The sequence below is a fragment of the Rhineura floridana genome, unplaced genomic scaffold (assembly GCF_030035675.1).
Source record: "Rhineura floridana isolate rRhiFlo1 unplaced genomic scaffold, rRhiFlo1.hap2 scaffold_26, whole genome shotgun sequence".
NCBI classification, from domain to species: Eukaryota; Metazoa; Chordata; class Lepidosauria; order Squamata; family Rhineuridae; genus Rhineura; species Rhineura floridana.
The window spans coordinates 65,837-79,845 of record NW_026902507.1 but is presented as its reverse complement, the minus strand read 5'-3'; positions in this window follow the sequence as shown (position 1 = coordinate 79,845).

Here is a 14,009-nt window from a genome sequence, read left to right as displayed (position 1 = left end):
GTGTTATGGTGTGTGTGACAGAGCTGCTCAATTTTTTATTTTTTTAAAAATCTATCCAATAAACAGAGTGCAATGCATAATGTTTTTTTGTTCTTTTTTATAAAAACAGTTCAAACATCTTAAATGTATCATTTTCATCATGATTTCAAATTAATGGGGGGAAACCATGGTGTTCTGACGTTTCCCCTCATATTGGAGTTTTTGAGAATGGGCTTTAAGCGCAAGATGAGATGATGGTTTGTTACAAACGGAACTTGGACTTTCTCATGAGCACAGCATCTGCTGCTACAGCCCTTCTCCTTCCCCTCCTCACACTCTTCCTTTTATACATTCAGCCATTTTAAACATTCAGCAAATCATCTTGCATTCTACTGCCCATTCACTCCCCCTCCTCTTTCACTACTTACCATGTATTTTCTAAACAACCAATACTTACCATATATACAGTAATATAGGAACATCACATTTCCCCCCCCCTTAAACAACGGCAGAGTATTATTCCTGTTCCAGGATTTATACGTCGCGTTAACAAATACAAGTCACTATGGGGAAAATGTCTTTCTTTGTTCCTCCGTCTGGTCATGTCACTGCAGTCCCAGCCATTTGCCTGGAAAGTCCATCAGCCAGTACATTGTCCTTGCCTTTTATGAACTGGAAGTCCACTTGATAGTCCTGTAGGGCCCAGGACCACCTCTGCAGCATAGTGTTATGGTTTTTCATAGTCTGCAACCATAACAAGGCCCGATGATCCGTAGTCACTGTGAATCTTCGTCCCCACACGTATGGGCGCAACTTGTTCAGTCCCCACACGACCGCTAGGCACTCCTTCTGGACCGACGAATAGTTTTTCTCCCTCGGCGTCAGCTTGCGACTCAGGTACGCCACTGGATGTCTGGTGCCTTCTCTCTCCTGTAGCAAGACGACTCCCAGCGCCAGGTCCGACGCATCTGTAGCCACGATGAATGGTTTCTCATAGTCTGGTGCTATTAATATGGGTCCTTGGCACAAGGCTTGCTTCAGTAGATCAAAAGCCTTCTGACATTCATCCATCCATACCACACGCTCAGAACACTTCTTCTTTGTTAATTCATGCAAGGGGGTTGCTATTTCCCCAAAATTTCTCACAAACTTCCTATAAAATCCAGCCACACCCAGAAATGCCCTTCCTTGTTTTTTGGTTAAGGGGATCGGCCACGTTTGTATTGCCTCCACCTTGCTCCATAAGGGGGTGATTTTCCCACTCCCCACCTTATGTCCTAAATAGATTACTTCCTTTAGTCCAAACTGGCATTTCTTAGCTTTTATTCTGAGGCCTGCTTTTCTTAAGGCCTCCAATACTGTTGTCAGGTGTTGGACATGCTCAGGCACCGACTTGCTAAAAATGGCCACGTCATCAATATAGGCCACTGCAAAATCTGACATGCCTCGCAACACAGTATTGATTAGCCTCTGAAATGAACTTGGTGAGTTCCTTAGTCCCATGGGTAAGGTCACAAACTCATATAACCCATCTGGTGTACTGAAGGCAGTTTTGGCTCTGGATTGCTCATCTAGTTCCATTTGCCAAAATCCTTTACAGAGATCTAGTGTAGAGATAATGGTTGCTGCCCCCAATAACTCTAACATTGCGTCTACCCTAGGCATAGGATACGCATCTGGGACAGTAATTTTATTGATTAGCCGATAATCAATGCAAAACCTTGTCGTTCTATCTTTTTTCGGAACCAGGACAATACTTGAGGCCCAGGGACTGATGGATTCCCTGATCACTCCTAATCCCAGCATATCTTCCACCTCCTTTTTGATCTCATTCAAAACTTTCCCATTCACACGGTACGGAACAGATCTGATTGGGGCATGATCTCCAGTATCAATGGAATGTATAACTATACTGGTTCGGCCAGGTTTGTTGCTAAAAAGATTCCTATAGGTTTTCAAAACTCTCAGAATCTCTTCTTTTACTTCCTCCTTCACCTCCTCTGACCATTCCACTTGATCTACCCCTCCTTTGTCCTTCCTTTCCTGTACCAAATCTGGAAGTTCAGGCCCACTTCCCTCAGGGAATAAGGTAACTTGCAACACCTGTACATCACTGGTATGGTAAGGCTTCAACATATTTACATGAACCACTTTGCTTTTGTTTAATTGGTCTGTGGTGATTACATACATCACTGTGTCAGGCCTTTCTCTGATGGTATATGGTCCTTCCCAGTTAGCCTGTAATTTGTCATGTTTCCTGGGTATGAACGCCATAACCATATCTCCCACATCATACACATGTTCCCTGGCTGTTCTGTCATACCAGTAACTTTGCTTCTGCTGAGCTTGACTGAGATTCTCTTTCACCACTTCCATCATTTGTTTCACTGGTTCACATTCATCCTTTCTCTCAGCAGGCATCCACAGTCTATATAAAATCCCATTCTCACACACAACTTGATTCCTCAGTTTGTCAGTGAAAGGAATCTGTTGGGTCAGAGCTTGTTCCTTTATTTGATTCAAACTGATATCTTTATGCAGCTTTTCCCTGAATTGCTCTGCTTCTTTCTTATCAGAGACCACTTGATACAGTTTGTCTCCTTCAGCAGGCCTGCTAGTGGTTGCTATGGTGACCTGAGGCTGGTTAACAGATTCCACCCTGTTTGTTTCAGCCCCCCTTAATATGGCTTCTTTTTCTCTGCCAATTTGCTGTCTGGTCACTACATAGATCTTTCCTTGGGCGCCCATTACATCTCTTCACAGTATTACTGGTTTTTGTTGCTGGGCATTAATGCCTACTTTATATCGGCCCTCTCGGCCTCTCCAAGTCATTTCCACCAGGGCCACAGGCAAACTTTCTGGTTGACCCCTCACTCCTTGGATAGTCACTGTTTCCTGAGGTAATATTACCTCAGATTTTATTAAATCTGGCCTCAGTAATGTCTGAGCGGCACCAGTATCAAGCAATGCCCAATAATTTGCCCCTTGTACACTCACTTCCTCTCTCAGACTTGAATCAAGGTCTGTTACTCCTGTCCAGTTTATCTGGCAGAACTGAACCTTTTTCGCTGTTTCTAAAGCCTTGGGCTCTATTTTCACTGCCCTTCTCTGAGCAGGATTACTAATGGGGTTGGCAACCTCACATTGAAAACGTAGGTGCCCCGGTCTACCACATTTGTAGCATAATTTCTCCTCACTTTTAGGGTACACAGATCCACTCTGGGGTGTCCTGTGCCCTTCAGATTTTACTGGAGGACTCACTCGCTGTGGTACCACATCCCTTCTGCCACCATTATATGGTCTGGGTTTAAACTCTCTTGATGTTTTCCCAACCCAGCCAGTTCTGTTGGAGGCGAAGTGATCCGCCATCTCTGCGGCCTCCTGCACCGATGTAGGGGAACGGTCTTTGACCAGGAGCCTTATTTCGGGTGGCAATTGATGGTACAACTGATCCAATATCATGAGGTTTTTCACCTCCTCCACAGACTGAGCTTTTGCACTTGTCAGCCATTTCCCAAATATGTCCATCAGTTTTGCCCCCAGCTCCACGAAAGACCTCCCTGTCTGTATCTGGCAGTTTCTGAAAAGCTTTCTAAAATAATCAGGCCCCAGTCTGAATCTTTTAAACACTGCTTCTTTGAATTCAGCATATGTTACTGGCCTGTCTGAGGGGAAGTACTGATATACCTCTGCCAATTCCCCTTTAATCAAATTTGATAAATACTGCATGTATTTATCTTCAGGTAGCCCCCACAACTGAGCTGCCTTTTCAAAGGTTGTGAGATAAATTTGAGGATCTTGACCAGGCTCATACACAGCAAAGTCCTTTGGAGTAATTTTTATTTTTGCTCCATTTCTGTCTTTCCTTGTCTCCTCAGAGTGAAATTTCTCTCTATCCAATTTTAATTTTTCTGCCTGTAATTCCGCATTCACTCTCATTCTCTCAGTTTCCATCCTCAATCTCTCAATTTCCAACTCCCTCTGCTTGTCTTTTTCCTCAGCTTCCATCCTCAATCTCTCAGCTTCCAACTCCCTCTGCTTGTCTTTTTCCTCAGCCTCCATCCTCAATCTCTCAGCTTCCAACTCCCTCTGCTTGTCTTTTTCCTCAGCCTCCCTCCTCAATCTCTCAGTTTCCAACTCATGTTCCCATCTCAACTTTTCTCTCAAATACTCTATATAAGCGGGATTGCTTGAGTATCCTTGTGAGGTCGCTTCCCTGACAGGTTGTTTTTGCTGGGCAGTTGCAAATCCTATAAGTCCTACCCTCAATTCATCTACCCCTTTACCCTTGTGAGGTAAATTGAATGTTATGCACTTCTCCACCAGCTCCTCTCTTTTCATTTTTATGTATTCAGCCATGGTCACTCACTCTTTGCCACACACTCTTTGCCAGTCACTCTCACAAGTAATCTTGTTTTTTTATTTCTGTTTGCCACACCACTGTTAGGGATTCTCCAGTATTCGTATCTCACTGCTACAGCCAACACCTGTGACGTATTCTCCTGTGTTCGTATCCCACCTCTGCCACCACGTGTGGCGTCCTTCCCTGGCTCTCCCTGTCAGGTTCCTACCTGCGCGTGGCTACTGCCTGTCACTAGGCACCACCAGGGACTCCACCAGTCCGGACTGTCCTTTTTTATTTTTTCTCTCCCCGCTCTAGCACAGATCTCAACAGATCCCCCTGCTAGGCAACCACCAGTCATGTCCTAATACTAGTATTCCCAGAGACTCTGAATACTGGTATTGTTATTCTCTTCATCGCTGCCACCATTTGTTACAGTTCCCCTTCAGCCTTGGTCATTACCTTACCCTCCCTTCTGGTCTGTGAAACCCCAGCCAAGGATCAGGCTTTTGGTAAACCAAATTAAGTATTTATTAAAGATAACAAAGCTAACAAGATTAACAAGATTTCTTCTTAAGGCACATAAGCATATGGTTTTACTCAATACTAATCCGAACTCCACCTCCCTCCTTCTTCACTCTCTCCTGGCAAAACAACTCTCTCAAACCCCACCAAGCAACCCACTCAGTTCTCTTCTCCCCCCCCAATTCCACTCACACTCTTCCTTTTATACATTCAGCCATTTTAAACATTCAGCCAATCATCTCGCATTCTACTGCCCATTCACTCCCCCTCCTCTTTCACTACTTACCATGTATTTTCTAAACAACCAACACTTACCATATATACAGTAATATAGGAACATCACAGGGAACACCCCCAACAATTCCTACTTTTAAAAAAGAAAATTGCAACACCCTCGCTGCCCAAGAGTGGGTGGCCAGGACTCTGAACTTCTTAAAGAAAAAGTGAGTGGGGTGGCACAGTAACTCAAACAATAGCCCAGGTATGATTCTCCCTGCTGGTCCAAAGAGGTTCTCACCTGCTCCTCCTGATGGAAGAAATGTCTGCAGACTTCTGTGAGGCGTCCTTTCCTGGCACTCCCTGTCAGGTTCCTACCTGCTCGTGGTTACTGCCTGTCACTAGGCACCACCAGGGACTCCACCAGTCCAGACCGTCCTTTTTTATGGTTTCTCTCTCCGCTCTAGCAGAGACCTCACCAAATCCCCCTGCTAGGCAGCACCACCAGTCACGTTCTATAACCCATATCCCCAGAGACTCTGCCTGAGTCTCTCTCAATCAGGTTACCTCTGTGACTGCGTGCTCAAGCTGTCCCACTCCCTTTGTATCAATGCAGATACATCTATTTCTGGTTTGCTCTGAATACTTGTGGTGTTATTCTTCCCTTCCCCGCTGCCACCATTTGTTACCCTTCAGCCTTGGTATTTACCTTACCCTCCCTTCTGGTCTGTGAAACCCCAGCCAAGGATCAGGCCTTTGGTAAACCAAAAGTATTTATTAAATAACAAAGATAACAAAGATTACTTTAAAAGGCACTTAAGCATATGGTTACATCTATTCCTGAGGTACTGGTCTTAGTATTAATCCGAACTCCACACTCTCCTCTCATAAACCCACCAACGTCCACTCTCTCCAGCAATCCACTAACTTCCACCTCACATCCACTGTCCACAAACGTCCACCCAACTTCCACCCAGATTTACCTGACATCCTTCCATTTATACTCTCAGCCATTTTAAAACATTCAGCCAATCATCCAGCATTCTACTGCCCATTCACTCCCCCCTCCTCTTTCATTCTACTACCATGTATCTCCTATTCAAACAGCACTTACCATATATACACTAATATAGAGGAACATCACATTTCCCCCCCCTTAAAACAACGGCAGAGTATTATTCCTGTTCCAGGATTTATACGTTGCGTTACCAATATAACAAGTCTATGGGGAAAATGTCTTTTTTGTTCCTTCGTCTGGGTCACGTCACTGCAGTCCCGGCCACTTGCCTGGAAAGTCCATCGGCCAGTACATTGTCCTTGCCTTTTATGAACTGGAAGTCCACTTGGTAGTCTTGTAGGGCCCAAGACCACCTCTGCAGCATAGTGTTATGGTTTTTCATAGTCTGTAACCATAACAAGGCCCGATGATCCATTGTTACTGTGAATCTTCGTCCCCACACGTATGGGCGCAACTTGTTCAGTCCCCACACGACCGCTAGGCACTCCTTTTGGACCGACGAATAATTCTTCTCCCTCGGCGTCAGCTTGCGACTCAGATACGCCACTGGATGTCTGGTGCCTTCTCTCTCCTGCAGCAAGACGACTCCCAGCGCGAGGTCTGACGCATCTGTAGCCATGATGAATGGTTGCTCATAGTCTGGTGCTATTAATATGGGTCCTTGGCACAAGGCTTGCTTCAGCAGATCAAAAGCCTTCTGACATTCATCCGTCCATACCACACGCTCAGAACACTTTTTCTTTGTCAATTCATGCAAGGGGGTTGCGATTTCCCCAAAATCTTTCACAAACTTTCTATAAAACCCAGCCACACCTAGAAATGCCCTAACTTGTTTTTTGGTTAAGGGGATAGGCCACACTTGTATTGCCTCCACCTTGCTCCATATTGACCTGCAGAAGTGCTGGTACAGCACCTCCCCAGATCCCCTCCTTGTATCCCCTCCTTTATGAAATTCGCCCAATCCACCCACCCTTGGGGTCCAGCTCCTGCTGAGGCTTTCTAGGGTCTCCAGTTAGCAGGGTCAGAAAGGATTTTTTCCTCTCGCATGGGGAGGGTTGTTCCTCCTTTCCCTCAGTGAACAGCTAGAACTATTACACATTACTTATAATTTTTCACAACTTTTGGAAGGAGTGGAAATGGCATTGGACAGGAGAATTAACATCACCTTGGAGGGCAGTTCATAGTATGGGCTTCTCTTGGTGACCCGATCTGAAGCCAACTAACCTCAGTTGATAGCGTGGCTCCAGATGACTGGAAAGCACCAGACTGGATCCATTTTACTCTTGCCAACTGCCCAGGTTCCCTCAATAGTCATTCTGAGGCAGTTGTCAATCAACAGACAGGTGGTTGAAGGAGACTTCGACCCTATGTCCAGTGCCATGCCGGCACAAATTAGTTGTGGTATTTCATAAGGTTGCATCCTGTTTCAACCCACACCTGTCTTTGGGTCTGCTGTTTTCCAAACCTGCCCCCCAGAGGGCAGCACAAGGCATATACCCCACAAATATGTTGGCAACCACAAGTCAGCCTTGGGACACATGATGTTCCATTTGATGAATCTTATATTCTTTGTGTGGGATCCCTAGGTGCAGAATGTTCCAGACGAAATTGGATTGTATTCTAGAACAGAATGTCAAAGCACATTCATCCATTGAGGACTAGCTTACAGAATATTAGAGGGAATCTCTTTCTAGAAATTGTGATGGCTCAATTCAATTTCAGCAACAATCCTGACAGGTACCTTGACACTGAAGGGAAATAATTGGGCTAAGCGCAGCTCAGGTCATAATAACTGAGGAAGGAGAGTTCAACCCAGATTTTTAATCCTTTTGAAAAGGATGCTGGAATTGAACTTTGAGACCTTATTCAAACAGTGACCAATCACTAAGACTTTACCTTTTTAGTGCTGAACTCCAAAAACTGTATCTTTCCTAAAATCACTTCTATCTTGAGCAATCCTCACCCAACCGGAATCTAAACCTGATTGCCCCAAAGGAGTAAAACATAAGAGGACCACAACAGATCATTTGGATGCAGATAGATGAGGTTTATTGTAGGGGAAAGAGGAGTGCAGGGAAGCCTTTCCATGTTGAGCAGCTTCAGAAAGGTGAACAATACATTTTGTGCAGAAGAGTGAAATGACAGATGAATGAGGAGTAAAATGAGACAAGGCATAAGTACACAGAGAATGACAGCTTCTCAGGAAAATGGAAGCATCATAAATCTTGCAGTCCTGAGGAATATTCAGAGATGCATCAAAGAATGAGCAGTGAATTTGGGATCCCTTGAATGTTGATCAAAGTGCCTTCAGGTTGCCTTGAAAGAAAGGAAGAAAAAACTCCATATCTAAGAGAATTGGAGGGAAACCTAACTGAAGCTTTGAGCAGGCAGGTGTAGGTATGAGTGTCAGAGGTGATGAGCAATCATGGATCCAGTGTGCTCTTGTTTCTCTGGATGGAGAGGCTCAACATGTCTGACACCAAAACCCATACAATCATCTGCTGTTAAACCATTTTGTGCAATCTGAGTGCCATTTTGTTCCATTCCTGTGATGATCATGCCCCCATTCAATGAAGGGGCCAGCTTATCCTGCACGCAGCGCAGGACCTGTCACCAGAGGAGATGTGAGCTTATTCCAGGATTACAAAAAAAGGAGTTTGGTTGCACCATGGGTGGCAAATGAATTTCAGATGAAGGATGAGGAACACTATGGCCTGAGAACCCTCCATATCTCTGGGCAGGATTGTTACTCAGGAGGAATAGGGATCTCCCAACATCCAAAATTGATACAGGGACTGCAACAGACAGGGGAGGATGTGGGGGTGGTGGGTAGAGATGAGGAATATAAAAATGAAAGGGTGTTCACAATGGCCACGACTAGAGCATTTCCCTCACTCCAATGTTGATAGATGACCTTCCAGTCCAGAAGGAATCTGTGGGGAAAACAGAGTGGAATCATTTAGGCTGATTAATGTTTCTGTGCACTTGAATACTAGTTTACTTGTTAATTGTTTATTTGTTAAATTTACATCCTGCCCTTCCTCCCAGATAGAGCCCAGGGCTGCAAGCAAAACACTAAAAGCACCCTAAGACATCTTCATAACAAGCAAAAAAACTTTAAAACATATTAAAACAACATCTCTTTAAAAATACATTAAAATGAAACAGCTTTAAAAAGTACTAAAAAAGCAGATACGAAAAATAATCTCTTAGCAAGGCTGGGAACTTGGTAGATTGCAGGAGTTTATCCGTAGCTGCAGCCGCTCATGTAACAGGCATCCCAGCATGCAGTGCATCCCTGCCCTTTAGTTGAGTGGGTTTTGTTTTTTTTGCCTGCTGAATGTTGTACCGGTATTCCGGCATCGGTGCTGATACCAGCAACATTTCCCACACATACCCCTGTCTTGATACAACTAAAACAATGTAAAAAGTCAGTTCCTAAAGGGAGAGGGCTTTCATGGTGACAGGACGAGATCTTAGACCTCCTACACAGTGAGGAACAGTGTGCATAGATGAGGGACAAAAATAAGATGTGTGAAAGACAGTTGCGCAAAATGCCGGTATATCAGCTGAAAAAGCTGCTGTTCCTTAACGCAACGGGTAGTGCAGTGTGAAAGGGATTTTAGAAATTGGGACAGAAGCGCTACCTTTTAAATCCGTTAAACTAACGCAATCAGCCCCATGTGTGAAAGCAGCCTAGGATACCGTGTCTACGTAAGAGGCTTGTTGAAAGAGGAAGGTCTTCAGTAGGCACCAAAAAGATAACAGACATGGCATCTGTCTAACATTTAAGGGGAGGGTCGGTGCCACCACACTAAAAGTCAGCTCCCTATGTTGTGCGGAACAGACAGCAGCAAGGGGCAAGGCAAGATTATAAAGGATGAAGGAGCTCTTTGGCATTCACTGGATGGGGGTGTGGTGTGGTGGGGAGCAAGGAGGTAGACTGGTAAAGCACTGGAGCCTCTCTTTTCCTTCCTGTGCAAGGGTGCGAAGTATCACAGGAGTGGAATCTGGTGAAATTTCAGTGTGAGACCTGCACCGATACTCCTGGAGGGAAAAATGTAACACTTTGCGAGTCTGTACAACAGTATTCCTATGTGATGATGAAGCATTTGATGTGAAATGTGTGTTTTTTTCTATTAAGATCATGCCTCAGACATGTTTGCTATGTATATTTTTCCCCAGTAAAGCCAAGTTGCACATTGGTTGGGAACACTCTTCCATAAGTTGTTTGTACCTGTTTCCAATGTTGCGTGGCAACCATGCGGACAACCGCAGAAAAAGTCACAACATGGATTCAAATTAGAACTAGAAGTGGACTAGATCAGGCATGGTTCAGCACCCGTCTCCTTTGTCGACTGCTCCTGTAATAAGAGCAGGGTGATCTGGTCTCTCTTTTGAATGGCAGCACAATCCTCACAGGAAAGGGGGGGATTGTACTTAAAATGCATAAAATGGATTAATGGCTGATTAATGTATGGACCCAAAGATCAGAAATGCCTCTCTATCCAGACAAGCCAGAACTGACCGGATCAATGATTTCTCAGCACCTCTGACAGTCATGCCAAGACCTACCTGCTCAAGGCTCCTTATAGTTTCCCTTCCATCTTTCTTAGACCTGCACCTTTTCCAGGAGTGTAGCAAGACCATTTTCATTGGGTGAGCAGAGACAAAAAACGGGGGCGGGCAGAAGGGTTGGCCCATCGGTCACTATAAAAGAGGAAAAAGCTTTTTTGGGGAAAAGCTGTTCATAGACAATGAGAAAAATACACCCCTGATTTAAGCACTACGACTTGTGAAGTTTACAAAAAAGCAAATCAACTTACCAATTTTATCCTCACCTGCCCAAAGAAGTTTCTATTTGGTGAATTGGTTGAATTGGTTGAAGTTTAAACAGTTGTTATATTTTAATAAATATAACATTGTTCCATCTTTGTCACGAGTCTTCTTTTGGTGTGGTGGCAATTTCTGTTTGGCAGAAAAGCCCTGAGCCAGCCTGCTAACGCTGCCTCTGATGGCAATGCCACACACCCTAAACCTCACACACCCTATTTCGGTAGTACATAAGTTCGCATGAGATGTTAGATAAGATTAATTGTTTATGATGATTATTTGCATAGTTGGTAGCAGGTCAAAAACTGTAGGAACTAAGGCTCTAGCCATATTATACTTTTCAAAACCACTTTTAAATAGAACCAGCCTGAAAGGATGGAAAGGGGATATTTTTAACTGCTTTAACAAACTAAGGAAGAAATGCCTCCCAGACATTTGTGCTTGCACACACACACAATATGCCAGCTCCCCATTGCCTGGGCTAAGTTAGTAAGATCTCATTAGGCTTCCTGGGACAAACAGCTCACTCACCTGAGCACTACAGAAGAGGGGGACACGCTCTACAGTGCACAGCAATACTGTCCTTCCTGCCTTCCCTTCCTCCAATTGCAAACTCTTAGGTTTGCCAGCTCCCTCTCCCATCCACCAAAACTTCTGTTCACTTCACTCAAACCCTTAACTCTTGTATTTGATGCGGTCACATTCACTTGGTAACGTTGCCCTGACCCTCTCTTTGGATGGCTAAACTGTATTTCCAAAAGCTCAGCTGAACTTTTAAGTTACTGCAATGCTAGAAATTTGGGGACTGAAGGAAAATTTCACTGGGGGGTAGAATTATCATTGGGGGATATGACCTCATTCCCCCCCCCCCAGTTGCTACACCCTTGACCTTTTTGCTTTTTCTGTCAAGGCAACCTGAATGCACTTTCAACAGAATTTGAGGGATAGCAAAAGTGAATGACATATGCTTGTCAAAGAGGGACTGGCTCATCCTGCACGCAGCACAGCACTTGTCACCAGAGGAGATGGTAAATAAAGGAGTTTGGTTGCATCAGTGATGACGACTGACCGTTAGATAAAGGATGAAAAAGGCCAAAAGCAGAGACTGCTCCATATCTCTGGGCAGGGTTGTTTCTCAGAGGGCCTTCATATCTTCTGGATGCCCATATTGGTCCGTGGACGGTAATATTAAAGGGAATTGGGTTGATCCTCACCACGTTTGGTGGGGTATACATAGATGGCATTCCACAGGTGGACATAGTAGTGAGACAGGTATAAATCTGTAGAGGGGAAAATAGTGGAATCATACAGGCTGATGAATCCTGATGTGCACTAGGATCCGACAGTGCCTTAGCCCTCCCCCGCACTCTCCTACCACCTTGTGCCCTCATGCCCTACTTTTTTTTGAGGGGAAGGGATGTTTACAACATTTTCATTTCTGATGCTCAGTCGTTTGGCATGTTGTGCAGTGTTAGGGTTCCTTTGCTCAGATAAGTGTTAAGTTTTGGTCCTCTGAGTTTCTCATTTTTCCAACCTTACATTTAGTTCTCAACATTTTTGCAGCAATTTTTCATTTCTTAAAAAGAAAAGTCCTCATGGAAATTCTCCTGTATATTATGGCAAGGGGAGAGGGTACAGTACATACCTGCCTCACAACACACATGCTCCAATGGTGATTTCTACTGCTCCTCTTTCCATTCACCTTGGGCATGCCTACGAACTCACTTCTCTTCCTCTGATTTTCTTGCTTCCCTCCACCTACCCTTTGGCCAGTTCCCTCCCCTCCAGCGCCTGCTCTGGAAATCCACATTCTCCGGAAGCCGATTCAGAAATGACTTTTTGCAGAACCATTGGCTGTGTGTTCATCAGCTGTGGCTAATAATGTGAATCTCATCTGGTGTTCATTGTAGCTGCAAGAACACGGTGTCTAAATGTCCCTATATTAAATTCAATGGAGCTTACTCCAGGGTTGAATGGGTTTCAGATTGCATCTTGAGGCAGTGTACAAAGCCGTCTGCTTAATATTGGAAGGGGAGGGAGAGATCAAACAGCTCAATTGTGCTAAATATTGAAACGCCTTTTCTAAGATACGATTAGATGTATTGCCTTCAGAAGTTATGGATGGTCGACTACTTACAATACCTTATAAAGAACGTGTATGTCTTTGCGGCGAAGATGCAGTGGAGAACAATGTACACATATTTCTCCACTGCCCTCTCTACAAGATTTTAAGACAAGAAATTATTACTCCTTTGTTAGCGATCATTCCTTATAAATCTGAATCTGATCAGATGGAATATCTCCTTGGGGATACGTCCTCTAAAATAACGAACCAAGTAGCAAAATTTAGTGTAGCCGTACAAAACTTACGATCTGATATCATAAAAACCTTTCTCACTGAAAACGAAAAATCATAATCTGATATATTGGTTGATATTTAGTGTTAAATATGGTGATTCCTTAATAAATAATAGAGCTCCACATAATAGGTTATAGTTAATCCTTGGATGTTATGTTATGTTATTTAATGATTAATAAACAAATTAATAAATGGTTATTAATACAGTTACTTAAGGTTTAACTTTGATTTTATAGAAACCAATTAACAAATCAAAGTCTTTTAATGTTTTATACCTTTTTAATCATTAATGTTCAAATTTAAAACTGTGTATTAACTAAAATGCCATATAGCATATTGCTACATGTATGTTTTATTTTACTATGTTTTAAGCTGACCTATTGGTCGAATAAAGAATGAATGAATGAATGAATGAACCATCAACTAAAAAACCAAAAAACCTATATCAGATTAAAACTCAAGGTACCACTGTAGATGTCATTCTAATGGCATCTGCTAAACATTTTGCAGGCACTTCTGACACCTCTCCTCTTGGTCTGCAACACAAAAAGACACATACAAGTTAGTTGAAGGCCCTGGGAAAGATGACAACAATGGAGTAATCAGCTCACTTCTCAAAACTTTCTAGGAAGAGCAGAATAGCATTGCATGGGCTCCTGTTTCAACACTACCATCTCCACATAGGCATACACAATTTTGCACTGGAATTCTTTTAAAATGCCCTTTTACTATGGCTG